The sequence below is a fragment of the Dendropsophus ebraccatus genome, chromosome 1 (genome assembly GCF_027789765.1).
Source record: "Dendropsophus ebraccatus isolate aDenEbr1 chromosome 1, aDenEbr1.pat, whole genome shotgun sequence".
Taxonomy (NCBI): domain Eukaryota; kingdom Metazoa; phylum Chordata; class Amphibia; order Anura; family Hylidae; genus Dendropsophus; species Dendropsophus ebraccatus.
Window position 1 is genome coordinate 233,561,582 of NC_091454.1, and position 13,848 is coordinate 233,575,429.

Here is a 13,848-nt window from a genome sequence, read left to right on the forward strand (position 1 = left end):
AGTAGAGGATCCCCCTCTGGGCTTCCTACCTCGGCCCCTGAAAGATCTATTCTGCTGTTGCTGTTGAATGAGGGGAAATCCTTTCTTTCGGTCCGATGCTTTTTCCAAGACCACGTCTAGAGCGGAGCCGAAGAGGAATTTTCCTTCGCAAGGTACTCCACATAGTCTTGTCTTAGATGTTGTGTCTCCTTTCCATTCTTTGAGCCATAAAGTTCTTCGGGCAGAGTTGGACAATGCTGCAGAACGGGCTGAAAGCTTTAAAGCATCTGCTGAGGCTTCCGAAATGAAAGACACTGCATTTTCAATGGTACTAAAAGCAGTAGCAAAGTCTTGTTCAGGGTTACCCTCATAGACTTTGTCCTTCAGTTCAGACATCCAGATCTGTAGAGATCTGGCCACCGAGGTAGTGGCTATGAGAGGTTTAAAGGTCGCGGTGGAAGCTTCCCAATTTTTTCTAAGGTAAACCTCAGCCCTCTTGTCCATCGGGTCCTTCATAGTAGCCGAGTCCTCGAATGGAAGGGCATTTTTCTTAGAGATCTTAGCCACTGGAGGATCGATCATAGGGGCATTCTCCCAGTATTCTGCGTCTTCATGACTGAAAGGGTACTTTCTCTTATAGGCTTGAGGTATGAAAAATTTTCGATCTGGTTTGGACCACTCATTTGATATGAGATGTTTAATGCTCTGGTGCACTGGAAACACGGGTCGTTTCTTAGGAGCTAGGCCTTCAAACATCCGGTCCTGCACCGATTTGAGTTGAGGGGTCTCTTCTATCTCCATTGTGCAGCGTACAGCTTTAACCAAGGAGTCTATGTATTCGACAGTCAGAAGAGGGGATGATGACTCCTCTCCTTCCTTCTCACCCTCAGAGGCTATCTCTCCAGGCTCATCAAGCACCGAACTCTGCTCCTGATCCTCCTCAATAGATGGAGGGAGGGGAGCTGGTCTACTAGGACCAGGTAATTCAACCAGCGAGGACTCAGTAGGAGCTGTTGAAGGTATAGCTGTCGGAGCTGGAGGAGCCACAGTCTCAGAGGTTGTAGGGTTAGCGGGTAATGAGGCCTGAAAACAAGGTATATATAAAAAAATATTTTGTGAAACAAAGGAAAATAATTCTTGGTAGGAACGAGAGCAACATCCAAAGCACATACCCTAAACTCATGTCTGATCATGTCCCTTATGTTTCTCATGAAAGAAGGACCCTGATCTTCAAGAACACGGTTCATACATCCACCACATAACGCTTTATTATATGATGAGCTTAGGTGTTTTTTACAGATAGGGCAATCTCTACTCCTCTGTTTCTCCTTTTCCTTTCTAGCACTTTCTTCCTGCTGACATTTAAGGAATATATAACACACTTTAGCAAAGAGATATACACAAAAAACATCTCCAGGGGAAACCCCTCTTACCCCACATACCGAAGTGGATTCTGTCTGAGTGGTTCCCTTAGGATCAGCGCCCTGAGCTTCCATCTTTCCACAATTGGAAGTTCAGAAGTGTAGCAGCCAGTAGCGGCAGCAACCGAAGCAGAAGGGATATCAGCTGCTTAGTGCAGAGCACACTTCCTGGTGCTCTGCAGCTCTTTTAAATTTGGCGCCCAAAAACGCCGGAGACTGGCTGGCTCCGCCCCCCCGCCGCGGCGCTGATGCGGCACACCCTCCCACTGCTGGACGTAATCCCCCCTTGACAGGCCGCAGCCCGGACGCTGCCGAACACGGCCTGCAGATAGTCCCGCCTCCGGACTTCCCCCGGCCGCGTCATCAGTCCGCGCCCCTCCCCCGCCAGCGCGCACGCTACGGCCGGGAGGAGCAAGCAGACATAGCAGCAGCCGGCGTCCAGAGGGGCCAAGGGAGCAGCGGGGATCCTCTTCAGGAGGTGTCGGGGCGACCACCAGACTGGGCTGCTGCTCAAGATGCCTTACGCAGCCCGGGAAGCCGGTGAGTGGGAATCTACACCGGGGATCCCCAGTCTCGTCTTCTTAGGTCCAGGAGTGAATCCTGAGTAATCCTGCCCTATGGGACAGGAAACAGTAACTGGTGCTGGTGGGGCGTTGTGCTTCTTTTATGGTCCAGTGGTCCTGTTTCCTGTCCAATAGGAGTAGGAGGTGGTCCTATCCAGGGGTGCCGTCATAGGGCGATGAGAGAAAAAAAACAATGCTACCCACACCACTTCAAGTATACAGATTTCATAAAGTTTTTAACATTAAGTCCTATAATAAAGGAGCATCTAGACAACACCCAAACCCCCCAAATGCCAAATGCAGACAAAAAGCTTTTTAACCAGCAAACTGGTACAATCAGCATGAACACCACATTCGCTTAAGAAATAGCTAGCCTAGGCCAAATGGAGAAGTGCTCCGGACAAGAGTTTCACCAAACAGGTAATGTCCTAACCAGAAGACTTGCGACGGCTGACGTTTATCCGAGGCTATGGGCCTTTAGGTATAGAGCATTGCAAGAGTCAGCATCCTAGGCCATACAATACCCTTCCATTGGATCGCAATACGTTACAAGTTCTTGGAAGGCAAGGTCCTGCCTCCCACCTCCCCTTCACTGACATCACTAGGGGCGGAGCCATCGACCTCAGCTCCCCCCCCCCGTCCGCTCATCACAGTCACCTGATGTCGCCTGGAGCAAGATGGCCGCGGCTCCCCCACTTCCGGTGAGGACCTGGCGCGCTCCGCTCCACGTTGCCGGGTCCGGCCAGCCGCCTGACTGCCATTCAAGCACTCTTCACGGCGCTCCAAACGCCAGCTTGCACTGGGGGCCGCTGATCCTTCCCGACCGCGCCGAGCCTCCCGGAGACCACTTGTAACACACACCAGCTACCAGGGTATAATGGGGGTTGTAGTCATGTAACACACACTAGCTACCAGGGTATAATGGGGGTTGTAGTCATGTAACACACACTAGCTACCAGGGTATAATGGGGGTTGTAGTCATGTAACACACACCAGCTACCAGGGTATAATGGGGGTTGTAGTCATGTAACACACACTAGCTACCAGGGTATAATGGGGGTTGTAGTCATGTAACACACCAGCTACCAGGGTATGATGGGGGTTGTAGTCATGTAACACACCAGCTACCAGGGTATAATGGGGGTTGTAGTCATGTAACACTCACCAGCTACCAGGGTATGATGGGGGTTGTAGTCATGTAACACACACCAGCTACCAGGGTATAATGGGGGTTTGGGAAATACTACCAGCCTGACAGACAGCACCTTGATGATGACACTGACTGACAGAGTTGCTGCTGCTCCTTTTCATAGTCCATTCCCTGGTAGGAGGCCTCCAGCTGCCGCCATCACTCCCCCTCCTCACACACAGCAAGAGAGGGGGAGGGGCCGTCAGCAGCTCCATGCAGCATGTGAGTGTGAAGAGAGAACCAGCCTGGGCCAGAGGCGGCATCGGGGGGCTGAGAGGGCCGCATTTGCCGGGTACTGATAGTCTGGCAAGTGCCTGTGTGGCCTGAGGGCGCTGTCAGGAAGGCAGGAGAGGGGAAAGGAACAAACCCCTGCGGGAGGAGGAGGGCGCTCCTGCAGACAGAACATCTAATAGCAGGAGCGTCCCCTGCTGGCCGGGAGTGATGCTGCGCCCTGTGCAACCGCACTGGCTGCACACCCCTAAGGCTGGCCCTGGTAGGCTGTGTATTAAAAAAACCTGGTCATGTGTGAGGCTGCCGAGTTGCAGAGCCGCCACCAGGTTCCGCCCGTTGTCACACACAACCAAGCTCACTAATTACACAGGGTAAATAGCAGTGAGCTTGGATATGGCTGCAATAAGAAAATATACTGGTCACACTAGTTATTTGGAGGCTGTGCCTGGGCGGGGGGACTGACAGAGCAGCACCTGACACAGGGGAAGGAGCAGGGGTGCGACTTGCAGTCACTGAACGGCCTTGGTTCCGCTGAGTGGGGTGTTTAGCTCTCATATGCCTGCGCATGCTGGTAGTGGTTACGCTGGTAGTGGTGGCTCCCCTGCTGACCCTGGTGTGGTACACGTTACACACTACAGTCCATCGGTCATCTGCACTTTCTTTAACCTCCAGACTTGGGAACATCTAGGTCTGGCCATGGGAGTTTGACTCTGTGGAACAGTTGCTGATGTACTCGCTCTGCCCTGCTTCTCCCTCTGCCCACCCCTCTTCCAACCGGTCCTGTGACTGACCTTGCTTCCCCCTCAGAAGCTAAGTCTAAGTGCTGCTATATAGTGAATGCCACCCTCTTATGCTGGGTTTACACGTAGTCATAATTCGCCTGATCATACGATGAACGATTTAGAAGTAGCAATTTTTTTTTTATAATGATCAGCGTTTAGACGGAACGATATATCGTACGGAAAAATCGTTTTGTGATCGCATAAGCCTATCTCGCACATAGGTTAAATCGGTCAACGACTGTTAACACAGAATGATCTGCAAATTATTTGCAAACGACGATTTGAGAACATGTAAGATCAAAATGAACGATTTCTTGCTCGTCGTTTGATCGTTCACACAAGATTATCGTTCGAATTTGATTGTTATCGTGCAAATTCGAACAATAATCGTTCCGTGTAAATGCAGCATTTCACAGGTCAATTAGCAGTGAGCTTGTATATAGCTGCACTGAGAAATAAAAAAATAAGAAAATATACTGGTCAGACTGGTTTTTGGAGGTTGTCAATTACAATCTGTGGGTACGTTCTGCTATATACTGTATGCCATGCCACCCTCTTACACAGGGCAATTAGCAGCGAGCTTGGATATGGCTGCACTGAGAAATACAGAAATCAGAAAATATACTGGTGGTCAGTGTCACACTAGTAATTGGAGGCTGTTGTATAGTCTGTGTGTAAGTGGTGGTCTATGGTCTATGCCACCTGTTACACAGGACAATGAGCAGTGAGGTTCTATGCAGCTGTACTACAAATCCCAGCAATATAATGTACAACAGCAGCAGCGCCAGCCACAAAATCATATAATAGTACTGAGCACTTCTTAGGGGGGTGTATGCCACACCTAATGTCCCCTTTCTGCCAGCAGCCACTCACCACTGAGGCACTGCAAGTCCCAGCCAGACGATTTGAAGCCCTTACAAGGCCCGGATAATCATGGCGTACAGGGTATATGAGAGCAGCCAATTTATGCCTCCATGTAGTATTTAGACCCAATTGAAGTTCTCATATAGTTTGCAGGGTCCCTCTATGCTATCTTATTGTAAAAAGGCCACCATCTATACCCTAACATAGTAGATTATCCCCCCTTGTTCCTCAATATAGAAGATAGACCCTCCCAGTGCACCCCCATATAGTAGTCAGGCCCCTCTGTACCTTCATGTGGAAATTCAGCCTCTCTGTGCATCCATATGGTACTTAGGCCTCTGTGCCCCATATAGAAATTATATATATAGAAGTTAAACTCCCCTCTATGCATCCATCTGGTATATAGACCCATCTGTGCAGGCAATCCCCCTCCCCTCCCCCCACTAAAAGGTAGTATCCTCCATGTAGGCATCCCCTCCAGCACCATGTAATGTAGGTAATCCCTCTGGTATGTGTGCCCCTGCAGCCACCCCCCTCCCCCCCCCCCCCCCCCCAAGGTAGTATCCTCCATGTAGGCATCCCCTCCAGCACCATGTAATGTAGGTAATCCCTCTGGTATGTGTGCCCCTGCAGCCACCCCCCTCCCCCCCCCCCCCCCCCCAAGGTAGTATCCTCCATGTAGGCATCCCCTCCAGCACCATGTAATGTAGGTAATCCCTCTGGTATGTGTGCCCCTGCAGCCACCCCCCTCCCCCCCCCCCCCCAAGGTAGTATCCTCCATGTAGGCATCCCCTCCAGCACCATGTAATGTAGGTAATCCCTCTGGTATGTGTGCCCCTGCAGCCACCCCCCTCCCCCCCCCCCCCAAGGTAGTATCCTCCATGTAAGCATCCCCTCCAGCACCATGTAATGTAGGTAATCCCTCTGGTATGTGTGCCCCTGCAGCCACCCCCCTCCCCCCCCCCCCCCCCCCCCCCCCCAAGGTAGTATCCTCCATGTAGGCATCCCTCCAGCACCATGTAATGTAGGTAATCCCTCTGGTATGTGTGCCCCTGCAGCCACCCCCCTCCCCCCCCCCCCCCCCCCCCCCCCCAAGGTAGTATCCTCCATGTAGGCATCCCCTCCAGCACCATGTAATGTAGGTAATCCCTCTGGTATGTGTGCCCCTGCAGACACCCCCCCCCCCCCCCCCCCCAAGGTAGTATCCTCCATGTAGGCATCCCCTCCAGCACCATGTAATGTAGGTAATCCCTCTGGTATGTGTGCCCCTGCAGCCACCCCCCTCCCCCCCCCCCCCCAAGGTAGTATCCTCCATGTAGGCATCCCCTCCAGCACCATGTAATGTAGGTAATCCCTCTGGTATGTGTGCCCCTGCAGCCACCCCCCTCCCCCCCCCCCCCCCCAAGGTAGTATCCTCCATGTAGGCATCCCCTCCAGCACCATGTAATGTAGGTAATCCCTCTGGTATGTGTGCCCCTGCAGCCACCCCCCTCCCCCCCCCCCCCCCCCCAAGGTAGTATCCTCCATGTAGGCATCCCCTCCAGCACCATGTAATGTAGGTAATCCCTCTGGTATGTGTGCCCCTGCAGCCACCCCCCTCCCCCCCCCCCCCCCCCCAAGGTAGTATCCTCCATGTAGGCATCCCCTCCAGCACCATGTAATGTAGGTAATCCCTCTGGTATGTGTGCCCCTGCAGCCACCCCCCTCCCCCCCCCCCCCCCAAGGTAGTATCCTCCATGTAAGCATCCCCTCCAGCACCATGTAATGTAGGTAATCCCTCTGGTATGTGTGCCCCTGCAGCCACCCACCTCCCCCCCCCCCCCCCAAGGTAGTATCCTCCATGTAGGCATCCCCTCCAGCACCATGTAATGTAGGTAATCCCTCTGGTATGTGTGCCCCTGCAGCCACCCCCTTCCCCAGCAGTAATCTCCCTGGTGGTTAGACCCCACCCCCACCACTGTGAGTAGACTGTACCTCCACATTTGGTACCCCCTTTTCAGTTAGCCAGCACATCCCATGAGTTAGCCCCACCCACATAGGTAACTAAGGAGGGGGGGGGGACATACTTTGTTGCTTGTTGCTCATTGAACACACTCATCACTCATGTCCCACAGCTCTAAGGGAAGGAACAGCCTCTTGTGGCCATAACAGTGATTGGCAATGCTCACCTCACCTTGTCAATCACCCTGCTGCATTCAACTGTATTTAGTGCATGCAGCTAAATGGTCAGACACAACGTTAGGTAGCCGTGTGGGCCCCCCCAAGAGCACTGGTTGCTGGCCAGGGGCCACTTACAGCAAATAGACATTTGTTAGATCTGTCTGCAAAAGCAATAACATTAACTGGCCAAATCTTCAGTGGGCCCCCTACCTGTGTGGGCCCAGGAGCGACCGCCCCCTCTGCCCCCACCAAATTACACTAGTGGTCGGATATTATAGTGTAATAGCTGGACATTATATATATCATACATTATAGTCTATTGGTTGGACATTATATATCATACATTATAGTCTATTGGTTGGACATTATATATCATACATTATAGTGTAATAGCTGGACATTATATATCATACATTATAGTGTAATAGCTGGACATTATATATATCACACATTATAGTGTAATAGCTGGACATTATATATATCACACATTATAGTGTAATAGCTGGACATTATATATATCATACATTATAGTGTAATAGCTGGACATTATATATATCATACATTATAGTGTAATAGCTGGACATTATATATCACACATTATAGTGTAATGGCTGGACATTATATATCATACATTATAGTGTAATAGCTGGACATTATATATCATACATTACAGTGTAACAGCTGGACATTATATATATCATACATTATAGTGTAATAGCTGGACATTATATATATCATACATTATAGTGTAATAGCTGGACATTATATATATCATACATTATAGTGTAATAGCTGGACATTATATATATCATACATTATAGTGTAATAGCTGGACATTATATATATCATACATTATAGTGTATTAGCTGGACATTATATATCATACATTATAGTGTAATAGCTGGACATTATATATCATACATTATAGTGTAATAGCTGGACATTATATATATCACACATTATAGTGTAATAGCTGGACATTATATATATCACACATTATAGTGTAATAGCTGGACATTATATATATCATACATTATAGTGTAATAGCTGGACATTATATATATCATACATTATAGTGTAATAGCTGGACATTATATATCATACATTATAGTGTAATAGCTGGACATTATATATATCATACATTATAGTGTATTAGCTGGACCTTATATATCACACATTATAGTGTAATAGCTGGACATTATATATCATACATTATAGTGTAATAGCTGGACATTATATATCATACATTATAGTGTAATAGCTGGACATTATATATATCACACATTATAGTGTAATAGCTGGACATTATATATCACACATTATAGTGTAATAGCTGGACATTATATATATCATACATTATAGTGTAATAGCTGGACATTAATTATATATCATACATTATAGTGTAATAGCTGGACATTATATATCATACATTATAGTGTAATAGCTGGACATTATATATCATACATTATAGTCTATTGGTTGGACATTATATATCACACATTATAGTGTAATAGCTGGACATTATATATCATACATTATAGTGTAATAGCTGGACATTATATATATCATACATTATAGTGTAATAGCTGGACATTATATATATCATACATTATAGTCTATTGGCTGGACATTATATATCACACATTATAGTGTAATAGCTGGACATTATATATCATACATTATAGTGTAATAGCTGGACATTATATATCATACATTATAGTCTATTGGTTGGACATTATATATCACACATTATAGTGTAATAGCTGGACATTATATATCATACATTATAGTGTAATAGCTGGACATTATATATCACACATTATAGTCTATTGGTTGGACATTATATATCACACATTATAGTGTAATAGCTGGACATTATATATCATACATTATAGTGTAATAGCTGGACATTATATATATCATACATTATAGTCTATTGGCTGGACATTATATATCATACATTATAGTGTAATAGCTGGACATTATATATCATACATTATAGTCTATTGGCTGGACATTATATATCATACATTATAGTGTAATAGCTGGACATTATATATCATACATTATAGTGTAATAGCTGGACATTATATATATCATACATTATAGTGTAATAGCTGGACATTATATATATCATACATTATAGTCTATTGGCTGGACATTATATATCACACATTATAGTGTAATAGCTGGACATTATATATATCATACATTATAGTGTAATAGCTGGACATTATATATATCACACATTATAGTGTAACAGCTGGACATTATATATCACACATTATAGTGTAATAGCTGGACATTATATATCATACATTATAGTCTATTGGTTGGACATTATATATCACACATTATAGTGTAATAGCTGGACATTATATATCATACATTATAGTGTAATAGCTGGACATTATATATCACACATTATAGTCTATTGGTTGGACATTATATATCACACATTATAGTGTAATAGCTGGACATTATATATCATACATTATAGTGTAATAGCTGGACATTATATATATCATACATTATAGTCTATTGGCTGGACATTATATATCATACATTATAGTGTAATAGCTGGACATTATATATATCATACATTATAGTCTATTGGTTGGACATTATATATCACACATTATAGTGTAATAGCTGGACATTATATATCATACATTATAGTGTAATAGCTGGACATTATATATCATACATTATAGTCTATTGGTTGGACATTATATATCACACATTATAGTGTAATAGCTGGACATTATATATCATACATTATAGTGTAATAGCTGGACATTATATATCACACATTATAGTCTATTGGTTGGACATTATATATCATACATTATAGTGTAATAGCTGGACATTATATATCATACATTATAGTGTAACAGCTGGACATTATATATCATACATTATAGTGTAATAGCTGGACATTATATATCATACATTATAGTGTAATAGCTGGACATTATATATCATACATTATATTGTAATAGCTGGACATTATATATCATACATTATAGTCTATTGGTTGGAATTATATATCATACATTACAGTGTAACAGCTGGACATTATATATCATACATTATAGTGTAATAGCTGGACATTATATATCATACATTACAGTGTAACAGCTGGACATTATATATCATACATTATAGTGTAATAGCTGGACATTATATATCATACATTACAGTGTAACAGCTGGACATTATATATCATACATTATAGTCTATTGGTTGGAATTATATATCATACATTATAGTGTAACAGCTGGACATTATATATCATACATTATAGTGTAATAGCTGGACATTATATATCATACATTATAGTGTAATAGCTGGACATTATATATCATACATTATAGTGTAATAGCTGGACATTATATATCATACATTACAGTGTAACAGCTGGACATTATATATCATACATTATAGTCTATTGGCTGGACATTATATATCATACATTATAGTGTAATAGCTGGACATTATATATCATACATTATAGTGTAATAGCTGGACATTATATATCATACATTATAGTGTAATAGCTGGACATTATATATCATACATTATAGTGTAATAGCTGGACATTATATATCATACATTATAGTCTATTGGCTGGACATTATATATCACACATTATAGTGTAATAGCTGGACATTATATATCATACATTATAGTGTAATAGCTGGACATTATATATCATACATTATAGTGTAATAGCTGGACATTATATATCATACATTATAGTGTAATAGCTGGACATTATATATCACACATTATAGTGTAATAGCTGGACATTATATATCATACATTATAGTGTAATAGTTGGACATTATATATATCATACATTATAGTGTAATAGCTGGACATTATATATCATACATTATAGTCTATTGGTTGGACATTATATATCACACATTATAGTGTAATAGCTGGACATTATATATCACACATTATAGTGTAATAGTTGGACATTATATATATCATACATTATAGTGTAATAGCTGGACATTATATATATCATACATTATAGTGTAATAGCTGGACATTATATATCATACATTATAGTGTAATAGCTGGACATTATATATCATACATTATAGTGTAATAGCTGGACATTATATATATCATACATTATAGTGTAATAGCTGGACATTATATATCATACATTACAGTGTAACAGCTGGACATTATATATCATACATTATAGTGTAATAGCTGGACATTATATATCATACATTATAGTCTATTGGTTGGACATTATATATCACACATTATAGTGTAATAGCTGGACATTATATATCACACATTATAGTGTAATAGCTGGACATTATATATCATACATTATAGTGTAATAGCTGGACATTATATATCATACATTATAGTGTAACAGCTGGACATTATATATCATACATTATAGTGTAATAGCTGGACATTATATATCACACATTATAGTGTAATAGCTGGACATTATATATCATACATTATAGTGTAACAGCTGGACATTATATATCATACATTATAGTGTAATAGCTGGACATTATATATATCATACATTATAGTGTAATAGCTGGACATTAATTATATATCATACATTATAGTGTAATAGCTGGACATTATATATCATACATTATAGTGTAATAGCTGGACATTATATATCATACATTATAGTCTATTGGTTGGACATTATATATCATACATTATAGTGTAATAGCTGGACATTATATATCATACATTATAGTGTAATAGCTGGACATTATATATATCATACATTATAGTCTATTGGCTGGACATTATATATCATACATTATAGTGTAATAGCTGGACATTATATATCATACATTATAGTGTAATAGCTGGACATTATATATCATACATTATAGTGTAATAGCTGGACATTATATATATCATACATTATAGTCTATTGGCTGGACATTATATATCACACATTATAGTGTAATAGCTGGACATTATATATCATACATTATAGTGTAATAGCTGGACATTATATATCATACATTATAGTCTATTGGTTGGACATTATATATCACACATTATAGTGTAATAGCTGGACATTATATATCATACATTATAGTGTAATAGCTGGACATTATATATCACACATTATAGTCTATTGGTTGGACATTATATATCACACATTATAGTGTAATAGCTGGACATTATATATCATACATTATAGTGTAATAGCTGGACATTATATATCATACATTATAGTGTAACAGCTGGACATTATATATCATACATTATAGTGTAATAGCTGGACATTATATATCACACATTATAGTCTATTGGTTGGACATTATATATCATACATTATAGTGTAATAGCTGGACATTATATATCATACATTATAGTGTAATAGCTGGACATTATATATCATACATTATAGTGTAATCGCTGGACATTATATATCATACATTATATTGTAATAGCTGGACATTATCATACATTACAGTGTAACAGCTGGACATTATATATCATACATTATAGTCTATTGGTTGGAATTATATATCATACATTACAGTGTAACAGCTGGACATTATATATCATACATTATAGTCTATTGGTTGGACATTATATATCATACATTACAGTGTAACAGCTGGACATTATATATCATACATTATAGTGTAATAGCTGGACATTATATATCATACATTACAGTGTAACAGCTGGACATTATATATCATACATTATAGTCTATTGGTTGGAATTATATATCATACATTATAGTGTAACAGCTGGACATTATATATCATACATTATAGTGTAATAGCTGGACATTATATATCATACATTATAGTGTAACAGCTGGACATTATATATATCATACATTATAGTCTATTGGTTGGACATTATATATCATACATTATAGTGTAACAGCTGGACATTATATATCATACATTATAGTGTAATAGCTGGACATTATATATCATACATTATAGTGTAACAGCTGGACCTTATATATCATACATTATAGTGTAATAGCTGGACATTATATATCATACATTATAGTGTAATAGCTGGACATTATATATCATACATTATAGTGTAATAGCTGGACATTATATATCATACATTATAGTGTAATAGCTGGACATTATATATCATACATTATAGTCTATTGGCTGGACATTATATATCACACATTATAGTGTAATAGCTGGACATTATATATCACACATTATAGTGTAATAGCTGGACATTATATATCATACATTATAGTGTAATAGTTGGACATTATATATATCATACATTATAGTGTAATAGCTGGACATTATATATCATACATTATAGTCTATTGGTTGGACATTATATATCACACATTATAGTGTAATAGCTGGACATTATATATCACACATTATAGTGTAATAGCTGGACATTATATATCATACATTATAGTGTAATAGCTGGACATTATATATCACACATTATAGTGTAACAGCTGGACATTATATATATCATACATTATAGTGTAATAGCTGGACATTATATATCATACATTATAGTCTATTGGTTGGACATTATATATCACACATTATAGTGTAATAGTTGGACATTATATATATCATACATTATAGTGTAATAGCTGGACATTATATATATCATACATTATAGTGTAA